The following is a 16,172-nucleotide window of genomic DNA, read 5'->3' as shown; positions in this document are numbered from 1 at the left end:
GATTGTACATTGCAGCTGCACCCTAAGTTTGGATATGGGAATTTGCATGTATCAACCAAAAAAAAAAATCAAATTGTTTTCTTATGTGATCTTGATAATGTATCTTTTAGTGCAGTGGTTTCCAACCTTTGGGCCTCCACTTGTTTTGGGAGTTGAAGTTCAAAACACCTGGAGGCCCAAAGGTTGGGAACTACTGCTTTTGTGCATGATGGATATTCAATAACAAAAGTTTAAGTATGTAAGTGTAAATGGCTTCTTTAGGTATGGTAGGACAAGATAAGTTTAGGATGACTTAGAGCTGCATTTTGACACTGCTCAAAGTGGAACAAATCAAAACACTAGACCAGGGGTCCTCAAACTAAGGCCCGGGGGCCAGATACGGCCCTCCAAGGTCATTTTCCCAGCCCTCACTCAGGGTCAACCTAAGTCTGAAATGACTTGAAAGCACACAACAACAACAATCCTATCTCATGTATAAATATGTGAGAGGAAGCCACAGAGAGGAGGGAGCAAGCTTGTTTTCTGCCTCCCTGGAGACTAGGACGCGAAACAATGGCTTCAAACTACAAGAAAGGAGATTCCATCTGAACATTAGGAAGAACTTCCTGACTGTGAGAGTCGTTCAGCAGTGGAACTCTCTGCCCCGGAGTGTGGTGGAGGCTCCTTCTTTGGAAGCTTTTAAACAGAGGCTGGATGGCCATCTGTCAAGGATGATTTGAATGCAATATCCTGCTTCTTGGCAGGGGGTTGGACTGGATGGCCCATGAGGTCTCTTCCAACACTTTGATTCTATGATTCTATGATTCATCAGCCAAAAGCAGGTCCACACTTCCCATTGAAATACTAATAAGTTTATATTTGTTAAAATTGTTCTTCATTTTAATTATTGTATGGGCAGTGTGCATAGGAATTATTCACTTTTTTTTCAAATTATAAGCCTGCCCTCCAACAGTTTGAGGGATTATAACCTGGCCCTCTGTTTAAGAAGTTTGAGGATCCCTGCACTAGACTATTGGTGAAGTATTGAATTTGAAGTATGAACTCTAGGTGTAGACTTAGGACGTCTTTGCATGGCCCTTCTGGGATGTGCCATTGCACTGGCAATCACCGACAAAACGGAAGGTGTGAAGGGCAGCTTATGGAACCCTGCGTACCCTCCTTCCTCCCCATATCACATGAAGGGGACAGGAGAGGGTGCTTTGGCACCCTTTCCCTCCCCTAGCAGATTGCCCTTTCTGTCATCCTATGGCAAAAAGGGGAGGAATGTGTGGGTAGCTCCGTGAGCACTACAAACTACACTTTCCTCCCTGCATTGGAGGAGATGACACCTTTTGGCACTTCTCCTCCACTTCGGGAAGAAAGTGGGTGGGGCCTGCTGTGTGTCATGTGAGGGTACACGGCAGGTCCCATCCTTGCCAGGCATAAAAGCGGCAAAACGGGACAAAAATGCCGCATGTGAAAATGTCGCTATTCTACTGTAGACTTCTGTACCCTGAACTATGAATACATTTATGGCATGGTCTTTGAGATAGCAGCAGAATCTTTGCAGTTTTGCTGCAATGTGATTACACTGTAAAGGTAAGATATTTTGCTCACCTATTCACATTTGATGGAATACACATGGGATGTGGCAATGTTACTTCTAATTGGCAAGTTAAGATGACTCACCAGGACATTTCATCTTTGATTGTTTAATTCAACAAACCTAATGCCTCATCTTGACTACAAATGCTGTTTATTCTTTTTTAAAAATACCAGCGACACACATGAATCAATAATCTCAAATAAAATAATGCTATCCCAAGATTATTAAGAACTTTGTCACCACTATTTTTACAGGTGACTGCTCTGTTGGCAAAGCTATTACACCTGAGCTGAGATGACACGAGATGACAATGCAATTATTCCAACCAGTGATTTAAGACAAGTAGATAACTATAAAGCTGAGAAGACATTTCAGACTTTGCTACAGTCTGCACACTCACCATTCAAGGGTGACGTGTGTGATAAAGTGATTGAGGCTAAAATTCAAGCCTAAGCACATCATTACATCAGCTGAGAGGGTGCAGTGCTTTGTCATTAAGGGGAACAGTCGTCTCATTAAACTGCACTCTCATTTCATCGGGCTCTGTCTAAAGGAGACCAGGTGGATTATGTTGCTGAAACTGAAGTAACATTGCAACTAGACAGAAGTATCATGTAACCAATTGCCAGCCATGAGTCGACCCATTCGGATAAAAGAGGAAAAAATAATTAGACTTCAGAATTGGAAAAACATATAAAGTTGGGATTTTCACTCTTTCTATGATGGGACAGATATAGTGAATTACTACTAGAAATTTATCCCGCTGTGTAAATTATTCCTTTTGATTATAAAAGAAACATCAGCTTTGTTTCCTGCCGTATTAACTTACCACCAGTATCAATTAGCTCTTCTGTAAGAATTAGCTGACTATACAAAATAGACAGATATGGCTATAAAGTTCAACTTGCGAACACTAAAATCTTCTAATATATATAGATATAGATATATAGATATAGATATACAGATTCAACTTGATATAAGAAACTATCCTACCAAAAGCTTGTTAGATTAACTTGAATATGTCAGTCATATAAGAGAAAATGCTATAGCTAGATTGGGTTGTTGTAGGTTTTTCCGGGCTAAATGGCCATGTTCTAGAGACATTTTCTCCTGACGTTTTGCCTGCATCTATGGCAAGCATCATCAGAAGCACTACCTCTGAGGATGCTTGCCATAGATGCAGGCGAAACGTCAGGAGAGAATGCCTCTAGAACATGGCCATATAGCCCGGAAAAACCTACAACAACCCAGTGATTCCGGCCATGAAAGCCTTTGACAATATAGCTAGATTTTTTATATAAAGTGAAATTCTGGGCACACTTGTTTAGGAAATTGCCTTCTGACATTCCACAAGTAAAACACAAAAACTCTCCCCAAAAGTTATTCCTGCAGCTCCTTTGCATTCTTGTAAAGTGCTTATTACTGCAAATAATAAACCAACGCTTCTGCACAGCTTTCTAATTAACTTAATATATGGATCAAATGTTGCCCCATTAAACAAGTAGTAAAATACAGCCTCTTGCTTCTAGATAGTAGCCTCCTCATCTATTTTCTCTTGACAAAACCAAAACAGAGACATCACATCTATAATTAAGGTATCTTTCTCAGCACCGTTCGAAGAAACAGCACACAGATAGTAGTTTACACTGCAATTGTGAAGAGACAAGAATTTTAAAAAGCACAACACAAGCAAAACCCGGCAAGCTATAGGAGTTAATATAGAGAAGACAGAGTTTTAAGAGTGAGAAATACTTCAGCATCTTCTAAAACAAATGGTTAGCATCACTTCATTACTGACCGCTTCTAGCTATCAAACTCAAAGCAGACAATTCGTATCCTAGACGTCTTACTTTGCTCTTTGATAAAATCTCCACTTTTTCAGGTAGTTTACTGTCAGCTTCAGTTCAAAGTGGGGGAAAAATAACTTACTGAACAGTTGAAAGTTTCGTGCTTAGCCAACGCAGAGTTATGCCTTAAGTTTCTCCCGCCATGCCCGCTTATTGAATGCATCTCACATAAGAAGAACGAGGCTTCACATATATATTTTTTCCAATTCAAGGTAAACAAGGTGAGGTGCAGATCTGCAGTAATCTCTTTGCAAAAGAAACATTCAGCATCATCACAGCCCCAATAAGCACAAACATTCTCTCTCTTTCAAAAAAAGGAGAAAAAATACCTGCTTCTCATATTAGATCAGAAAGCCACAAAAAACATTCTCCACGTTTCTGCTGTGCACTCCAGCTGCTTTAGTCATCACAAGTAACTGGCCATAGACTCCAAGCAGGAATTTGTGTGCCCTCTATCTGCAGCTATTAGCTCAGCACATCGATTCACTGGCATTAAAGCAATAGCAATTAGCTGCCCTGCTCTCAGCAGCTATTGGAGAGAGGGAGAGAGAAAGACGAAGAGAGAGAGAGAGAGAGCTGAGTGGGCTAAACTCTACAGTGACCACGGAGCTCTTGCGAGCAATTAGTAGCAGGTGCTACAGCCCTAAGACAAATTGATATCCCACTGATAATCGGGGCGAGCTCCTCGAATGTCCGGGGTGTCCAATCAGCCTTTGCCAAGGGCTCCGTGTTTTCTCCCCCCTCCTACTTTATCAGTAACAAAGGAGTACAGCAGCTTACGTTCATTTGCAACATATCATTTGACCAGAAAGGAATAATCTCCTTAAAGCCTCTCAGCACCAGCAGTATGGACAGTTAAGTCTACTTTGTGCTAAATCTGCTAGGCAAGCAAATGTAATAAATAAATATAAGATCTGGCTTTCTATTAAGAAAATATTTTTTATCTCTGTTTTGCCATTCTAAGCAAAGCGTAGCAGCTTTCCTGTCTGTTGAGATTTTATATGCACTATTTTCATTTCTGCAATGATGGCTTTTTAGGAATCTTCCATTAATGTCCTACAATATCACATGGTTTCAAGATACAGTGATATTTTGACTTAAGAGTTTAATTCGTTCCATGGCCAAGCTCTTAACTCAAAATGCTCTTATCTCAAAGTGAATTTTCCCATTGAAATGCTATTAATTGAAAACCCACCCATTTTTTTGCTATGTGTTTTTAAATAAGAAAATGTACTTTATAAAAAAATCTATCTATATAAAAATGCTCTGTGCATAATGAGTACATTAAAAAAAAAGAACCAATGAATGAAATCACACCAAATTTGGCTAAAAAACATCTCACAACACAAGGAGTGACCATCACCCAAAAAATTATGATTTTGTCATTTGGGAGTTGTAGTTGCTGGGATTTATAGTTCACCTATAATCAAAGAGCATTCTGAACTCCACCAACAATGGAATTAAACCAAACTTGGTACACAGAACTCCCATGACCAACCGAAAATACTGGAAGGGTTTGGTAGGCATTGACCTTGAGTTTTGGAGTTGTAGTTCACAAAAATCCAGAGAGCACTGTGGACTCAAACAATGATGGATCTGGACCAAACTTAGCACAAGCACTAAATACGCCCAAATATGAACACAGATGGAGTTTGGGGGGGGGGGTGAGGGGGGGATAGACCTTGACATTTGGCAGTTGTAGTAACTGGGATTCACAGTTCATCTACAATCGAAGAGCATTCTGAACCCCACAAACAACAGAATTGAAAGATCTAGACCAAACTTGGCACGAATGATCCATATGCTGAAATATAAACACAGATGGAGTTGGGGGGAAATAGACCTTGACATTTGAGAGTTGTAGTTACTGGGATTTATAGTTCACCTGCAATCAAAAGCATTTTGAACCCCAGCAATGATACAATTGGGCCAGACTTCACACACAGAACCCCCATGACCAACAGAAAATACTGTTGTCTTTAGTAACCCTTCTGATACCCCCTCATGACCCCCCCAGGGGTCCTGACCCCCAGGTTGAGAAACACTGTAATAGATGATAACATAGGAATCACTACTGCCACGCGTGGCAGGGCATGGCTAGTAATGTATAAATGCACATTCACATGGAACAATAAAAAAGAATAATAGAATCATAGAGTTGAAAGAGACCTCATGGGCCATCCAGTCCAACACCCTGCCAAGAAGCAAGAAAACTGCATTCAAAGCACCCCTGACAGATGGCCATCCAGCCTCTGTTTAAAAGCTTCCAAAGAAGGAGCCTCCACCACACTCCAGGGTAGAGAGTTCCACTGCTGAACGCCTCTCACAGTCAGGAAGTTCTTCCTCATGTTCAGATGGAATCTCCTTTCTTGGAGTTTGAAGCCATTGTTCCGCGTCCTAGTCTCCAAGGAAGCAGAAAACAAGCTTGCTCCCTCCTCCCTATGACTTCCTCTCACATATTTATACATGGCTATCATGTCTCCTCTCAGCCTTCTCTTCTTCAGGCTAAACATGCCCAGCTCTTTAAGTCACTCCTCATAGGGCTTGTTCTCCAGACCCTTGATCATTTTAGTCACACTCCTCCAAACACATTCTAGTTTGTCAATATCTCTCTTCAATTGTGATGCCCAGAATTGGACACAATATTCCAGGTGTGGTCTAACCAAGGCAGAAGAGAGGGGTAGCATGACTTCCCTGGACCTATTGATGCAGGCCAAAATTCCATTCACTTTTTTTTTGCCGCCACATCACATTGCTGGCTCATGTTTAACTTGTTGTCCACGAGGACCCCAAGATCTATTTTACACATACTGCTCTTGAGCCACACACCTCTCATTCTGTATCTTTGCATTTCATTTTTCTGACTAAGTGGAGTATCTTGCATTTGTGACTGTTGAACTTCATTTTGTTAGTTTTTGCTCATCTCTCTAATATGTACTTTATAAATAACAAATAATGTATAAATGCACATTCACATAGAACAATAAAAAAGAAAGATCGGCTTTAAAATGGCAGGACCATAGAGTTGTGGCAAGAAAGCACAAAGTGAAGAAGCAGAAGCATCATCTTCTTCCAGCTGTACTCATTACAGCCTCCTTCCCTCTCTCTCTTGTGTGCTCTCTCTCTTCATGAAGACAAACATATCAGGAATAAAAACCACACAAAATCAACTAACCTAAAGTTCCTCAAAGCAGAAAAGAGCAAAGCAGACAGAAATCTTCCAAAGCAGACAAGAGAGTGAGGCACAGAGCCCTGGAGGCATGAGGCACAGCAGCCTTGAAGCCCATAAGTATTGTACCCTCAAGCTAGTGCTCCTGCTTAACTAAAAAGCTGCTCTTATGTCAAAGCAAAACCTGTGTTGCGCGACAGCTCTGAACTCAAAATAGTCTTACATTGGGATGTTCTTAAGTAGAGGTTCCACTGTAGCATAATGAGCCTGATTTGATCAAGATAAAAAGTCACCATTGTTTTTGTTCCTAAGAAAGGAATATAATATTACCCCATATACAGCATATACCATATATACAGCATACATATATACAGCATACACACACACACACACACGTTAGCATAAATAGAGTCCCCATGGAAGAATGTACTTTTTCATTTATCCTAAATAAAGATTTTTTAAAAAATAGATTAAACTAGATTGTTATTACTTCACTTAGTTTTACTTCAAAGAAACATGTTGGCATTGATCATTAGGGAACAGTACTATTTTAATTTATGACATAATTCAAATCCTCAAAATGTTTCAAATAGCAACCATCCTGACAGCCCTGAAAGGGAGGCTAATACTAGCATTCCTATAAAACAGGCCAGAAAGCATCACATCAATAACTGCAGTGTATGTCTTGCTGAATGGCACATAGTAATTTCACAACTCCCAACTCAAGAAGGGAAAAATGAAAGGTTGGTAGACAAGAAAAGAGATGTAAAAATGAGCTTAAAGCTAACCTTATAAACTGTGGGATAGACACCCAGAACTGGGAAGCCTTGGCCTTTGAGCACTCTATCTGGAGGTCAGCTATGACCAGTACTGCTGTGGAATTTGAAAAGGCACAAATGGAGGGTGATAGGGAGAAGTGTACCAAGAGGAAGGCACAACAAGCCAACCCTGACCAGGACCATCTTCCACCTAGAATCTGATGCCCTCACTGTGGAAGAACATGCCCACAGTCATCTACGTATCCACCGCCAAGACACTACACTTGGACACTACACTTGGAAGGCCATCATACATATCCACCGCCAAGACACTACACTTGGAAGGCCATCATACTCGGACAACGAGGGATCGCCTAAGTAAGTAAGTAAGTACAATTTCATAATTCAAACAAGGGTGAATGGATAACTTTCAACCTAAACATGAGGCTCACCATGTGTTCTGCATTTTGGTCCAAACTATAAAATATCTTGAACTGTGTCCCCAAAAGACATTCAATGTTTTGGAAAAATCCATTAAATTTCAAACTAAAAGCTGGAACAGGTTCGTTATCCAGCTGAAATATGGAAAACCACTTGCCATTTATTGTTAACACCAGCTCTCAATCCTTTGCATGTTTCTGACATGTGTTTGCATTCATTTTGATATCTGCTATAATTAATATTAAATATGTAAAGATATTTGGATTGGATTTGGGTCATATAAGTCTGAAATGACTTGGTGGCACATTTGAGCTGTAACTGAACTGTACATATGATAGACAAAGTATTCTTCAAGAAATGTAAATTTTTTACTATTTTTTTTCTTAAAGAAAATAGCAAGTAACAGAAGCAATTTTCTTCTGGCTGAAAGAAACTCTTTCCCAACTGCATTTTTATGATTATTTTTAATTCTAGAGTTACTATGCATAAAATTTGCATATGCAATTTTTTCCATAGCAAATAGCCTTTTCCTGCACAGCAACCATGCATTTCTTCACTGGCAATAACATTTCTGCATAGAAATACCATTTTTCTATTTCTTTTCCTCGTTCTCCAAAACAATTGCACTATGCCTGAAGTCCTTACAGCATAATATAACACTGCCTGTGATTTCATCTGAAATGTAAATAGAAACTTTATAATCTAGGAATATTGATTCAGATCTTAACTTTCTCTAGGGTTTGTACTGATTCAAGCTACAGTTATATGAGTGTAGAAAAGAGTAGCAAACTTATGAAAATCAAGCTTATTACAGCTACAATGTATATAGATTTATAGCTGATTACAAACTACATTTTGGAGGAACACAACTGATAACACCACCTATGAACACATGTTACATACAGGGCAAGATTACAGGAGGTTTTGCTTATTTTCCAATTATTTTTTGCATTTTGGAATTTTTGTGCAAATCTCTTATGAAGGATTCATTGCACAATAATGCATTTCTAGTACAAAGAATATGAAAAGAGGCAATTAAACTGGTCTCTTTGTATTACTCATAAATGAAGAATCTAAACAAAAGTAACAGTTTTAATGTATGAAAGACAAGACCATTCAGAAATATTATATATATCATTTCAGTAACCATCTATCCACACTTATGGTAGCAGGCAAAGATCTTTTACTTTATTTTTTTTGTTGTGTCACGAGCGACTTGAGAAACTGAAAGTCGCTTCTGGTGTGAGAGAATTGGCTGTCTGCAAGGATGTTGCCCAGAGGACGCCTGGATGATTTGATGTTTTTATCATCCTTGTGGGAGGCTTCTCTCATTTCCCTGCAAGAGGAGCTGGAGCTGATAGAGGGAGCTCATCCGCCTCTCCCCGGATTCAAACCTACAACCTGTGGGTCTTCAGTCCTGCCAGCACAGGGGTTTAACCCACTATGCCACCGGGGGCTCCTTAGATCTTTTACTGAGACATAACGATCACATGTAAGTTCAGTTAACTGGTTGGGCATTGCTCCTTTCCATTGATATGTTTTTATGTTTTTATGTTTTATTTTTTGTAATTTGTTTTAAATCTTATTGGTATCTGCCTTGATTGGATCTTGTTTTATCAAAGGCATATGAGAAATCCGAGGGATTGAGGGAGTAACAATTCCTCTGAAACCTGTTAATAAAGATTGAAAAGGGTGTAACTATCCTTCATCAAATGTTGTTTCATTTTTAAATGAACTGGCTTCTTTTCTAACAGCAGTTAATGTTTATGATTAATCTATTATCTGATTCTAATAAGTATTCCAGAACACCATAACAAATGTTGATCTGGACAGACAGAAGGTCTTCAGATGAATTATATGTAAATTGTTATATTACAAATTGAAACTGAATCCAGACAAGACAGAGGTACTCCTGGTCAGTCGTAAGGCCGAACAGGGCATGGGGTTACAGCCTGTATTGGATGGGGTTACGCTCCCCCTAAAGGCGCAGGTTTGCAGCTTGGGCGTGATCCTAGATTCATTGTTGAGCCTGGAACCTCAGGTCTCAGCAGTGACCAGGAGAGCATTTGGATAATTGAAACTTGTGTGCCAGCTGCGCCCATACCTTGGGAAGTCTGACTTGGTCAAGGTAGTCCACGCTCTGGTTACATCCCTTATAGACTACTGCAACGATCTCTACGTGATGTTGCCTTTGAAGACTGTCAGGAAGCTCCAAATGGTCCAATGAGTGGCAGCCAGGTTGCTAATGGGAGCGTTGCTCAGGGAGCACACAACTCCTCTGTTGCACCAGCTCCACTGGATGCCAGTCTGCTACCGGGCACAATTCAAAGTGCTGGCTTTAGCCTATAAAGCCCTAAATGGGTACAGTCTGGCTTACCTATCCGAATGTATCTCTCCTTATGAACCATCTAGGATCATCTGGGGAGGCCCTGCCCTCGATCCCACCTTTCTTGCAGATGTGTTTAGTGGGGATGAGAAACAGGGCTTTCTCAGAGGTGGCCCCTCGACTATGGGACACCCTTCCTAGGGATATAAGATCAGCTCTCTCCCTTCTAACATTCTGCAAAATGGTTAAGACCTGGCTCTTTGAGCAAGCTTTTTTCTACTGGAGCATAATTAGACGTAAACAAATATATGGAATGACTGACGATGCAACTGGACAACAATTTTAGTAAGGAGACACCAAGGATCTTGTTTTTACAGATATATTTGCTTTTTATATTACATTTTAAATGTTGAATTGTTTTTATAATTGTTTTAACTGTATTTTGATATTCGTTATGGCATCAAATCACTGCCGACTGTGAATTGCCTTGAGTCGCCTCTGGCTGAGAAAGGCGGTATACAAATGTGGTAAATAAATACATATATACATACTTTAAGCTTCTGATTCTTCTTGGACTGATAAACAGCTAGTAAAAGGGATTATTGCTCTTTAACATGGCATTAGTTTACACATGGTGGGCTATTAGCACTAATTTAACTCTTTTAACCATGATATGGAAGATGAAAAGAAGAATATGAGCATGTGCATCTATAAATAAACCCAGGTCTAATTTTATTAATTTGATTTATATTCCACCTTTCTCCAAACTGTGACTTAAAGTGGCCTGCAATGCTATTTTGGGTGGCTTACACAATGGACATCATGCGCATGAGAACTAAGGATTTCAAATTTAGAAAGCATACAATCAAGGCTGTCATTTCACCCATAAAGGTAGTCACAAAACTGGACGGTGCTTAAATCATAAAGAGATCATACAAAGTAGAGGGCATTATTACCTGATATAAAAAGGTGTTTCTTTTTTTGAACACTGCTAAGAGCAGAACAAAAGGATATATCACGAACATCTTCAGTCAACTTTGGTTTTACAAAATATCATGCCTGTAAACACATCCTTGAATTATTTTTCTGTAAGACATGCTTCTGATGAATATCTACATAAGCTGTATATTTATATCCACAGTTATTGCAAATGAACCTGAATTCAGCATAGTAGCTACCACAAAATTATTTAAGAGTCATACCCAGCACATCTCAAATACATTTTTGTCAGACTTAAAGCAGGTGTGGGGAAACAGGGAGAACATTTTTGACAGCAGCTCTTTGTTTTCCACAACATGTAGGATTTCAGCGACAACTTCAGACATGATGTGACTATTGAAAGGATAAAACATCCTCCTCCTGCTCTTTCTCAATCACATCCAAAAATAGAATTTTGTATTCCAATTTCAGCTGTATCACTTCAGAAGATGCTCATGAAAGGGCCATGCGCAGTTTCCATATCACTGTTGAAAGTTAAATGAACCAGTGCCATAAGAGATTAGAGCAATATTCTAAGTTTTCTTGTAGGTTACAATGCAATACCTAACCAGTTTTGAGCACAAATTTTAAACTTGTGTCTTATACTGAATTTTTGTTTTATGTATTTTAATATGTATTTTGAAGCAATATGTTTTAATATATGTATTTTATAAATATTTTTAGGTGATTGTGTGTTTTTAGTGATATTGTACCCTGCCTTGAGCCATGAGGAGAGAAGGGTAAGAAATAAAATTATTATTATTATTATTATTATTATTATTATTATTATTATTACCTCAATGTCTAAAAAGGAGAGAGAACAAGCTCTGTGAAAGCCCCTGGTGGTGCACCGAGCTAAACTGCTGAGCTGCTGAACTTGCTGACTGAGAGGTCAGCTGTTTGAATCCAGAGAGCAGGGTGAGCTCCCATTGTAAGCCCCAGCTTCTCTCAACCAAGCAGTTCGAAAACATGCAAATGTGAGTAGATCAATAGCTACTGCTCTGGTGGGACGGTAATAGTCCTCTATGCAGTCATGCCGGCCACATTACCTTGGAGACATCTACGGACAATGCTAGCTCTTTGGTTTATAAATGGAAATGAGCACTTCCCCCCAGAGTCGGACACAACTAGACTTAATGTAAAGGGGAAACCTTTACTAAAGCTAAAGCATTATCTATTTCACATTAATTTGCCTTATAGAATTGAATGTGTGGCTCTACCCCCTTTTCCATTCTTGTCAGGAACCACAATGTCCAAAGTTGGGAGGAGAATGTCAAATTAACAGGCAGGTTTAATAACTGAAGTAGCAAATAATAGAGTAGCCAAAAATGAATAATCATGAAAGAGTAGCCAAAATTGAATAAATGAAACACAAAACACTTTCAATTAAAAACATGAATAATTAGGGAAGGAAAGAGTACTTAGAAATATTCGAAATATGTTTTTGAGTATCTAGAAGCCCTGGTGTGAAGAATCCAAAACTGTGAAGAATTTTCACAGTTTGGTAATTATTTTGTGCAAAATTCACATATGATTGTTTTGTACAGAAAACATTTTTAAGATAGTAAGTAATATTTCAACGCAGAAAATGTTGCTTTCTACATGAAAAAATGCAGCCTATAACTAGAGAGTTGTAATTTATAGGGAAAAGATTTGGAACAGAAATTCCTTTGCAGAAAATATGTTTTCTGTCAAAAACAACCATGTGTGAATTTTGTACAGAATAGATCCCCAATTACAAGTTTTTCTCAACAGAAAACAACACTTTTTATGCAAAGGTAGGTGGGTTTGGGACCCACCTACCTTTGTGAACACATTTCCTTCCAAAAACCTGCATGATCTCTTCGGTCCTTTGGAAAGGCCCTTCTTTCATCCCTTCCTCTTTCACAGGCTCGACTTGTGGGAACAAGGGAGAGGGCCTTCTCCCCTGTGGCCCCCCATTTCTGGAACTCACTGCCTAGGGAGATCAGGTAAGCCCCTACCCTAGATGCTTTCAAGAAAGATCTCAAAACTTGGCTCTTCTGATGTGCCTTTGGAGAATGACCACTCCATCCATCTGGTTGCATCCATCTACAGTTGCCTTTAGTATAACACACTTTTCCCCTGCCCCCTATAAAGGCCAAATCACTTTACTCCTCTCTTTCGGGCTCCTCTTTGATAAATTCAGTTTTATCCCTATCTCTCCCAGGGTTTTAACATTTTAACATTTTACCTCATACATCTGGCCCGCCCTCTGAGTTTGATTTTATTATGTTGTTTTATATTATTTTATTGTTATTTTATATATTTTGTTGTGATTTATTTTCTTGTCTATCTTGTGTTTTATCATGTTGTATTGTTTTGGGCTTGGCCTCATGTTAGCTGCCCCGAGTCCCCTTTGGGGAAATGGTGGCGGATTATAAATAAAGATGATGATGATGATGATGATGATGATGCAGAAAACAGCCTTTTCTGCATGAAAAAAAGTCTCAATGCTTAAATATTACAAATAATTTATCTGCTATAAATGCACTTTTCTATTAAAATGAACCATGTGTGAATTTTATGCAGGATAAAGCCTCGCTGACAGCTTTATGCATTGACAAATTTGACATCCAGTCTAAGACAAGAATCTCTAACACTCTCCACACAACAGCACAAGGAAATGGAAACGGTTACAAAGTCAGTGGATTGTATATTTTGCAGTTATTTCTTGTAGGCTGGTGGTGTTCCCCACTCTAAATTTAACTGGTAACAGACCTCTTTTTGTACCCAGTTTTTGTTAAGTTTAGTATTTTGCTTTTTTATTTAATTACAATTTTTATTTGAAACACCCAAACAATTCACAAACCTTTGCCATACAGGACTCATTTCAGTATACAATATTCAAAAAGTAAATATTCCTTAAATGACACTTTAAACATTCCTTGGCCGCTGTGATGGTCTGGATGAGGGCGAACAAATTGAAATTGAATCTAGACAAGACAGAGGTACTCCTGGTCAGTCGCAAGGCCGAACAGGGTATAGGGTTACAGCCTGTGTTGGACGGGGTCACACTCCCCCTGAGGACGTAGGTTCACAGCTTGGGTGTGATCTTGGACTCATTGCTGAGCCTGGAACCCCAGGTTTTAGCGGTGACCAGGGGAGCATTCGCACAGTTAAAACTAGTGCGCCAGCTGCACCCGTACCTTGGGAAGCCTGACTTGGCCACAGTAGTCCATGCTCTAGTCACATCCCATTTAGACTATTGCAATGCTCTCTACATGGGGTTGCCTCTGAAGACTGCTCAGAAGCTTCAAATGGTCCAATGATTGGCAGCCAGGATGCTAACAGGAGCGGCACTCAGGGAGCACACCACTCCCCTGCTGCGCCAGCTCCACTGGCTGCCAATTTGCTATCGGGCACAATTCAAAGTGCTGGCTTTAGCCTTTAAAGCCCTAAATAGTTCTGGCCCGACCTACCTGTCCGAACGCGTCTCCTCCTATGAACCAGTTAGGACCTTAAGATCGTCTGGGGAGGCCCTGCTTTCGATCCCGCCGGCTTCACAAGAACGCCTGGCGGGGATGAGAGACAGGACCTTCTCAGTGGTGGCCCCTTGGCTGTGGAACGCCCTTCCTGCAGATATTAGATCGACCCACTCCTTGCTGGCATTCCAGAGGAAAGTAAAGACCTGGCAGTGTGATTGATTGACTGACTATCGGAACACGGAATATCGGATAACGGGTTTGGATTGTGGTTTCATTGATGAGACCTGATGAATTTGTTATATTGATGTAGTGATGTATTGATATTGATGTTTAATGATTTGTGATGCTATTGCTTTTAAATGCTTAAGGATTTTGTATTGTGTATACCTAAATTGTTGTAAACTGCTCTGAGTCGCCTAAGGGCTGAGAAGAGCGGTATACAAATAAAGTAAATAAATAAATTAAATAAATAAATATGTATTACCCTCCTTCTCATTCCCCCCCCCCACCCTCCTGGAACAGCAATTCTAAATGATGTGATTGAATCAGTATTTTACTTTTGACCAAAACGTCTGCTCTTTATTTGTGATCAGTACAACTGTAGAAACTTTTGAGGATGCTTGCTGGATTCTAACATGATAGCTCATAAAAACTTCAATGTGAACTTCTTGCTTGCAAACTATACCTTCAGACTATTGAGGGGTGGGACTTGAAAGCCTTTTCTGTATATTACCCGTGCACCTCCTACTCCTCATACATAATCGTACTGCAGAAGATATGTTTCACAGACATTAAATCACAAAAAGAGTCCAACTGACTGTGAATGAAATCATATTACTGAATTTTAAGGAGTATGTTGGGCTGACTTCACTATACATTTTCTTTCATTAAGGCTGCAATGGACTTCCGGTTGGTGGTTGCTGCATGGAGGACGTGTTCGGAGAGCGCGGCTCGCGAACAGCAAGGATTGGTGAGTCTGGGGAAGATATCCCCCCTCTGATAGATGGATTGAGGTCTTCAAAGGCAAGGTCCTTAAGGTGCCGATCGGCCGACGGTGTTTAGGAGGTGCCCCCCTCAAGGGGACACCCGAAAACACCCGGCAACGGGCACGCGAGGGCAGACTCACTCCTAGGCAGGAAGCCATTTGGTCTTCCAATTTCTCCATAAACCACCGGCTCACTGATCAGCAAGAGCTACAAGCAGAATAAGACAAAGGGCATACCAAAGCATTAAACTCCGCGGGTGACCCATAATCGACTAAGGATTTGATTTGGAGCATCGAAGATAGATCTATTGCACAATACCTCAACATCCCCCAGGCTGGGTAGAGCGTCTCACTCCCTCCCGAAAGGGACGGCAAAACCGCGGCTAAGCGGAGGCAGGAGACCCTTAAAGGGGCCTTCAGCCGAGGCTTAGCATAGGTATAGCGGGCCGGGGAAAAAGAGTTCAAAGGTATTACTAGGCATCATAAGAGTCCTAAAGCCTGCAGATTAAAGGGATTATAAGGGACCTGGACAGATTCTGAACAAAGAAACCACTACCGGTTCAAAGACAAATTAAGACAAACTAATGACAAACTAATATATTCAGAAGCATCCAATGCCAAAAAGCTAGGATAAAAT

General features: G+C 40.1%; 1 protein-coding gene across 6 annotated transcripts in view; it reads right to left on the bottom strand.

Annotated features, from left to right (window-relative positions):
- PCDH15 (protocadherin related 15) overlaps positions 1–16,172 on the bottom strand; it is a 1,134,710-nt gene that overhangs the window by 607,503 nt on the left and 511,035 nt on the right. Inside the window, exon 1 of one of the 6 annotated variants that reach the window (XM_067465709.1) lies at positions 3,762–4,121. The exons of the other annotated variants lie outside the window; for them this stretch is intronic. The gene's annotated coding sequence lies outside the window, so the exon portion shown is untranslated. Of the gene's footprint in view, positions 1–3,761; positions 4,122–16,172 lie in introns of those variants that run through there. 6 annotated transcript variants of the gene reach the window in all.

Source organism: Anolis sagrei, chromosome 3, assembly GCF_037176765.1.
Source record: "Anolis sagrei isolate rAnoSag1 chromosome 3, rAnoSag1.mat, whole genome shotgun sequence".
Lineage (NCBI taxonomy): Eukaryota > Metazoa > Chordata > Lepidosauria > Squamata > Dactyloidae > Anolis > Anolis sagrei.
The sequence above is the reverse complement of the archived record's forward strand: the minus strand, read 5'-3'. Positions and strand labels throughout refer to the sequence as shown.